The sequence below is a fragment of the Megalobrama amblycephala genome, unplaced genomic scaffold, assembly GCF_018812025.1.
Source record: "Megalobrama amblycephala isolate DHTTF-2021 unplaced genomic scaffold, ASM1881202v1 scaffold497, whole genome shotgun sequence".
NCBI lineage: Eukaryota > Metazoa > Chordata > Actinopteri > Cypriniformes > Xenocyprididae > Megalobrama > Megalobrama amblycephala.
The window spans coordinates 65,585-73,782 of record NW_025953413.1 but is presented as its reverse complement, the minus strand read 5'-3'; positions in this window follow the sequence as shown (position 1 = coordinate 73,782).

Genomic DNA, 8,198 nt, shown 5'->3' with positions numbered 1-8,198 from the left:
CGTATTGTAACCTTATAAAAAAAACCTAATAAAATATGAAAATAGATATTCTCAAATATTTAATATATGCTATAGGGAATTGCTCGCAACATACATAGATTTTTTTTTTTAATGACCCGCCCCAACCCGCCCCGCAAATAAAGTGACAATTTCTTAACCTGCCCCAACCCGACCCGCGGGTTACCCGCGGGTTATGAGACGACCCGCGCATCACTAGTCTGTGCGTAGTGGTTCTTGAAGCACTGACTCCAGCTGCAGTCCACTAATTGTGAATCTCCCCCACATTTTTGAATGGGTTTTGTTTCACAATCCTCTCCAGGGTGCAGTTATCCCTATTGCTTTTACACTTTATACTACCACATCTTTTCCTTTCCTTCGCCTCTCTATTAACTACCTCGGGTCGGCGGTCACGCCGGTGTGATCACCGCGTTTTGTTTCTAACCAGTGTGAAAGAGACTCAAAATACTCTGTCAATGTTGCACATACAATTAAGAGCTATACACCATTTTAATCTGTGGAATATCTTCTTTTATTTGTGTACACAGAGTAAAAACAAAATGTTGTGCTTTTTGTAAAATAAAGAAAACTAACATGATGCGTGATCTCTCGTCTCCCTCTGAACGAAGTCCAATCTGATAGTTCTCAGAAAATGAACTGTAACTTAGTGAATACTAATCACAAAAAAATTAGACTTGTGTCTAAAGAAACGTTGAAATGTCAGGTTTTAAATCGTGTAAGTCAAATCGAAAACAAACCTTCTGTGTTTATGTAATCTGTATGAAAAGAGAGGCATGTCAGAAGTCCTTGATTCAGCTCATTATACGCTAATGCGGCCACGCCCACGGAGTCAGCGCTATTCAGAGGCAAATTCAGTCAATACATGCATACATCGTCTCAATCATGTATTTATTGTCTTGAAAAGTGTTTTGAATAGCCATAGTTAGCGATCTCTGGCCTCTGTTAGTTCAGTTATTTCCTGGATTGCCTATTCTTCTTTAGCATTGGCATTTTGTGGACTAAAAGTGCACAGAGCGCCCTCCGGCTGCAAGTATGAATTGTAAACACAGTATCCAGCGTTCACAGTGACGACAATAAATAATGAATAAATACTCCTCTGTATAGAAAATTGACATAAACATGAGAATCCATCAATATTTCTCCAAATGTGCATGCTTTTAAGCTAAAAGCCTATATGAAATGCCATAGAGGTAACATAACTGTTCAGACACTTTGTATCATAGAAATGCATTATATTTTAATAATAGAATACCATTATTTTAAATTGTAATAATATTTCACAGTATTGCTGTTTTTTCTGTATGTTTGATTTACATTATGATGAGCTTGAGACATGATCAACAGTGGGTTTTTTCACAGCCTATCTGACTGAAAGGCCTCATTATTTATGCAGGTCATTAGAGCTCTTTTAATGCGATTCTTTTGTCTTCTCAGGTGAGAATCACCCATTATTCACGCCTCCACGCATACTGTGTTTCTTGACCAAAGATGTTTTAGAAAATGTAAATCTCTCTATTGTTTTATATGAAGGAGTAGGAATGATAATTTTTACATAATTTTGAAGCAAAAACTCTAGTCTACAACCTCCAATACCCAGAAGTCTTGTGAACACAGATTTAATATATATTTTTTGGCTTTATTTCAGTGACTTAAGTTTTTTGTTTTTTCAATAACCACGCATAAACGTTATTCCTTCAAAAATACAAACATGTACATACATGTTCCTTACATATTATGGTAGCCTAGTTTGTGCTGAATACAGTGTAATGACACTTTTTCCATTAATATGTTTATGAACAACTGAAAAAAGCACAAATGTCAGGGCATGTCAAAACTTCTCCAGGCCCCAAATCAGCCTCAGACCCCTGAGGGTTAATGTGCTTGGACACAGAGCTCTGTGAACAGCCAGCCTCTTTTGCAATGACCTTTTGTGTCTTGCCCTCCTAGTGCAAGGTGTCAATGGTCGTCTTTAGGACAACTGTCAAGTCAGCAGTCTGCCCCATGATTGTGTAGCCTACAGAACTAGACTGAGAGACCATTTAAAGGCCTTTGCAGGTGTTTTAAGTTAATTAGCTGATTAGAGTGTGTCACCAGGTGTCTTCAACATTGAACCTTTTCACAATATTCTAATTTTCTGAGATACTGAATTTGGGCTTTTTGCTTAGTTGTCAGTTATAATCATCAAAATTAAAAGAAATAAACATTTGAAATATATCAGTCTGTGTGTAATGAATGAATATAATATACAAGTTTCACTTTTTGAATGGAATTAGTGAAATAAATCAACTTTTTGATGATATTCTAATTATATGACCAGCACCTGTGTGTGTGTGTATATATATATATATATATATATATATATACTATGATTATCAATGCTTTTGTTTTGTCCTTTACATACCAACAAACTAAACATAACTATTTACACAGGGTTTGGTGTTAGCAGTCTAGAAATAATACTGGTTTGATCCACTATCATAGTGGTTGCTTCTTTATATATAAACAGCAATTCTTGTTAGCAGGTCCTCAACCCAAACACAAGCTGTACACAAAACAGTAATCTCCAAAAAACACAAACATAACAAAACCTTTTACATAATAGAACGACAGTGGGCACAACTGGAGCTACATGTGCAAAACTCTAACTACAGTCTGCACTACCAATAGTCACCTGAGCTAAACAGTTCACATCACCTGCAAAACTCATTCCAAGCAACAAAACTCTTAACACAGGGCTCAAAACAGGCTCAGTGCAGCCAAACACTATGCACAACCCTCACTGAGATAACACACACTGTCACTCAGAACACACTGAAAGTAAAAACACTAGCATCAAACACCAACACAGAAAATACAAACTTTTCATCTTTACAGTTTGAACAATTTCAGTGACTTCATACAAAGTAATATTTTCTTCAAAGAAAAGAGTGACATTCTTTCACATGATTTATTTAAATTTTTAGAACATAACAATTCTTTAAGGTAAATGAAAATTAGCAGTTTGCTTCAATAGTCTGTAGTAATTTACGGAATTACGGTAATGAGAAAAAAAAGGTAGAAACTAAAAGTACATACTGTAATTCGAACAAATAATTGAGAGGCTAATCCTGCAAAATTGCAATCAGCAGTGTTTGAAAGGCACAAGGATGAAATCTATTCTGTTTTGAATGTGTGGTTCACAGTTTTGACAGCAGTGTGTTAGCATTTGAACAAAGTGCTGTAAATCCACAGTGTTGTGCAGGTTGTGGTTAAAGTCATGGGATAAATGTGTAGAGTTTTGAAAACTGTGTTCAAGCAATGAAAAACGAACTAGAGTTTGGTCCACATGAACTGCTGCTGTGCAGACTGTAGTTAGAGTTTTGCACATGTGACTCCAGTTGTGCCCACTGTCGTTTAGCAATCGAAAAAAACTGTAAAAAGTTTATTGTGCTTTTGCAAATACACCATAACAGATTAATAGCATACAAAACACTGTACATAATACTGTACATAATAAACTACATGCCAACATAAACATAATATTTTGTACACAGATCAAACTAATGTTCAGAAATAGTTCTACAAATTTTCTTTTCAATATTAATGTTATTTAAAAAGCAATATAGTAAAAGTTGTGCAGTTGTGCTTTCAAGTAATTTTTTTTTAAAGATTGGAAACAATTAATTGTTCGTAAAACTATCAAACTAAACATTTATTTGTTTCATAAATAATCCACGGACAGCTTATTTAATTTCTAAACAAGGTGATATAAAGATAAAAAATGACGTAATCAAACTACAGCGAGAGCAAACAAGTGACTCCTTTTGAATTGCTCTTGTGGTTCTTGAATCTCAATCTCGTTCTTGAGTAGAATCGGTTGCAATATACACAACCGAGAACCGTTTCTTTCAGATGTGTCCAATTTGAGAACCAATGAGCTGATGATACTGTGCATGCTCTGAAGCTACCGAACAGTAATGACTGTCACAGCACCGGTTAACTAGGACAACTGATGCTATGAGAGTTTGTTGGATGATTTGGATGCAAAACTAAATTGTAAGAAATGTTTCAGATTATAATGATGTTTTAGTTGACTGATGTCATGATTACTGACTTTATATATTTGAATGTGTTAAGTGTTTTTCATCCCGGCCCATGATAGACAGTGGCATCGCAGATGACGCCATTACGTCGGAGTGTAAAAGAACTGGTAAACCGTTTTTTTTTTTCAACCAGTTTATTGAATTGAACTGTCCGAAAGAACCGGTTTGTGGAAAAGAACCGAACTTCCCATCACTAATGTGCAAAATTTACAGAGTATTTTTAGTCTCTTTCATACTGGTAAGAAAAAAAAACGAGGTGGTATCACCGGCAATACCGCCGACTCCAGAGTGTTAAGAAGTCAAAGGTCAGTAGCCCAATTAAAGTAAGCACTGTTCACCATAATGGTAACCAAACATTTTCAGTAAAACGTCAACATCTAAATCTGTTATTTCTCAAGGCCCACACTAGATGATTTTCAAATCTCAATTAAATTTTAAAACTGTGATAGACCACAGATCCTCTGAACGCACACACTACTAGATAATTCGACCTGACTGCGAGACCATACACTTGTTGATTGCAGGAACGATTTCACAGTGACTCGTGAGATCAAATGTGACTTGAGAAGAAAAACAAAAGGAGGACAATCAACATTGTCAGTTGGCTCTCCTATAGCATGTCTTGTTTTCCAGAAAAAAAAAAAAAAAAAAAAAAAAAGATGGGTAATCTTCTTTCTCAATTTTCCTGCCATGTTTGTGGCTGCCAAGTGTTCAGCTATAAAAGTATGCAACATTCGGTAGGTGGCGCTTGCTCGCTCTTATTGGTTATTGCAGGTATCACGTCAGAGGTGGCCTGAGAGAGTTGTAAATACCAAAAATGTTTGATATTTATAATGTGGGCTCTGAAGCGATTGGGAGCAGTAAAATAATTGTAATGACACCACACAATTGAGGATTTTTTGGACAAAAAGTCGGCTGTGATAAGCCTTGAATCAGGCCACACCATCCAGTTCTTCGTTGGACTCAAAATCGGCCTTAAAATCTTAAAGTGTGTAAGAGCTTCTGTAGACAGATGATAAAAATAAAGTCTCACACACACACACACACACACACACACACACTGACATAGGACTGACCTGTTTGTGTTTAATTTTCTGTTATACCTGAATTTAAAGGGTTTCTAAGGTTTGAGTTTTGTGAGTTTTTTTTTTTTTTTAATCAGATATTAAACACCTGCTGAGCTTAATAAAACTACATAATGATACTTCTAGACAATGATACAGTAATATCATCTGATCATATTTGTTCTTATGGTAATTCCTGCTGCTTCAAATGTGCCAAATAATCACACAGAAAACTGAGAAAAACTGAAATTTTATTTTGAAGAGTCAAGAGCCACATAAAGGTGCAACTAATTATGATTCTGGTGACTTCAAATGAAACATTCAATAAAACATCTAAACTTCTGTTAATTCTCAATAAAACTTCAGTAGATGAAATAAAGTCAATCTGGTTAGTAATAAGTGAAAAGTACGGTGAATGCATCATTTGAAAAAGGCAAGAGGCATGATGTGATTGGCTGCCAAAAATCAGGCATATGTACTTTTCTTTGTGGCAGTGTCAAAGTACTGCAGGTATTTGGAAATCTAACCAATTCTTGCCACTATAAAGAATTTGGACATTGACTGGCATGCTTTTAAATGCCAATGGCATTACTTAGGAGGGGTTTATAAGGTGAAGATCTGAAACAATTCAGCTGCACTGAAGATCATTTGCAATTTATAGATTTCACATCTGGAAGAGAGGCATGTTTTTTTTGTGCGTATGTTTGTTCCTCTGAATCACATGTACAGACATTTCAGAAATGATCTTAGATCAAATGTAGGAAAGTTTCTATGCAAAATTTTATAAATGAGGCCCCAGGACCAACTGAGAAACAATGTTGTAGGTATTTTTGAAAATACATGTTAAAATATGTCTTATTCTAAACCCAGAATGCAGCTGAGTCTGATGAAACTCCAGCCAATGAATCAAACCAGAAGCAGAACACTGCAGAATCACATGAAATGAATCCTCTATTAAAGACTGAAGATCATGAGGCTGGCAGGAGTGACTTGACAGAAGAAACTGAACCCGATTCAGTGGAAACACAAATATGACCAACAGAGAAAAACACTCTTTATCTAACACTATGATAATTTGCTCAAACTCCTAAACACTGACAGAGATGTATGACACTATTGCCTGCTGTAGAGCTGCTTTACTTCTGCAATTTAATTTTTCTTATAATTGATTACCTTTGCAACATTGACACAGTTATTGAACTGAATTCAATTAGCTTGAGCAAAACAATGACACTCATGTCTTCTGCAGAGCTCCGTTGCAGCTGAAATAAAATTTGTTTCATAATCAGTGATCTTCAATGTCCAACATTAACACTCTTATTTTCCTGTTTATTTCTGTGAAAATGCTTTGAAACAATCTGTATTGTATAAAAGCGTGATATAAATAAAGTGCCTTGACTTGATTAGGGTTCAGTCTTATCTTTCATTTTTTAATTTGGCCATTTTGTAAATACATACAATATGTTCAGTGGTGTCAAACCTAATTTTTGTATTCATGATGATGATTTATGGCTGTAAACCAAGAATATATGCTATAAGAAACATGCTTCTGCAGTGGTCTGATGAGTCTTAGAGTCTCATGATTATAGTGTGTCAGTTCACAGACAGGGCTTAGATTAAACCAGGATTAGTCCTTAGTTCAATTAGGACATTTTATAGCTTTTATAAATGTGCCTTAGAAAAACACATTACTGGTGTGCATCTTGAGACAAAACAACGGCAAGTTGCTATCAGTTAAAACACTTAATTTGCATTTTAGTCTAGGACTAGACTTAAAGGGTTAGTTCACCCAAAAATGAAAATGATGTCATTAATGACTCACCCTCATGTCGTTCCAAACCCGTAAGACCTCCGTTCATCTTCAGAACGCAGTTTAAGATATTTTAGATTTAATCCGAGAGCTTTCTGTCCCTCCAATGAAAATGTATGTACGGTATACTGTCCATTTCCAGAAAGGTAATAAAAACATCATCAAAGTAGTCCATGTGACATCAGAGGGTTAGTTTTGAAGCATCAAAAATACATTTTGGTCCAAAAATAACAAAAACTACGACTTTATTCAGCATTGTATTCTCTTCTGGGTCTGTTGTCAATTCGCTTTCACTACTCCATAGTGATACCACCAGGTCTCCATTGCTCTTTGCCTTTCTGAAGCTTGTGACAGTGGTTGCTGCTGTGTAGGAGCGTCTTCCAATCGCTCTTAGTTTCCCGTGTATTCGGGTTCAAATAAATATGGCTGAGCAAAAAAATGCAAGTCTTCCTCTATGTCGAAAGCCTTAGACATATTTGCGAAAGTTGTTTTGTTTACAGCGTGTGTCTCCCTCAGACTGTAAACGAAGCTCAGGCGCACCAGATAACACGTCAGCAGCGTCACTGCGGAGTCGTGAACACGGATTGACAACAGACCCGGAAGAGAAGACAATGCTGAATAAAGTCATAGTTTTTGTTATTTTTGGACCAAAATGTATTTTAGATGCTTCAAAAAATTCTAACTAACCCACTGATGTCACATGGACTACTTTGATGATGTTTTTATTACCTTTCTGGACATGGACATTATACCGTACATACACTTTCAATGGAGGGACAGAAAGCTCTCGGACTAAATCTAAAATATCTTAAACTGTGTTCTGAAGATGAACGGAGGTCTTACGGGTTTGGAACGACATGAGGGTGAGTCATTAATGACATAATTTTTATTTTTGGGTGAACTAACCCTTTAAGCCTTGTCTGGGAAACCGGGGGTGAGCATTTAAAGTTTAAAACTTCAGATGACATTAGGCTACCATATTGTCACGGCCACCAGCACTAGCACTCCATCAGAATCAGAATCAGAAAGAGCTTTATTGCCAGGTATGTTTACACATACTAGGAAAGAAGAATATATAAATAAGTGTTCATGAGTTGGATTGCTTGAGGGAAGAAACTGTTTCTGTGTCTGGTCGTTTTGGTGCTCAGAGCTCTAGCGTCGACCAGACGGCAACAGTTCAAAGAGGGAGTGTGCTGGATGTGAGGGGCCCAGAGTGATTTTCTT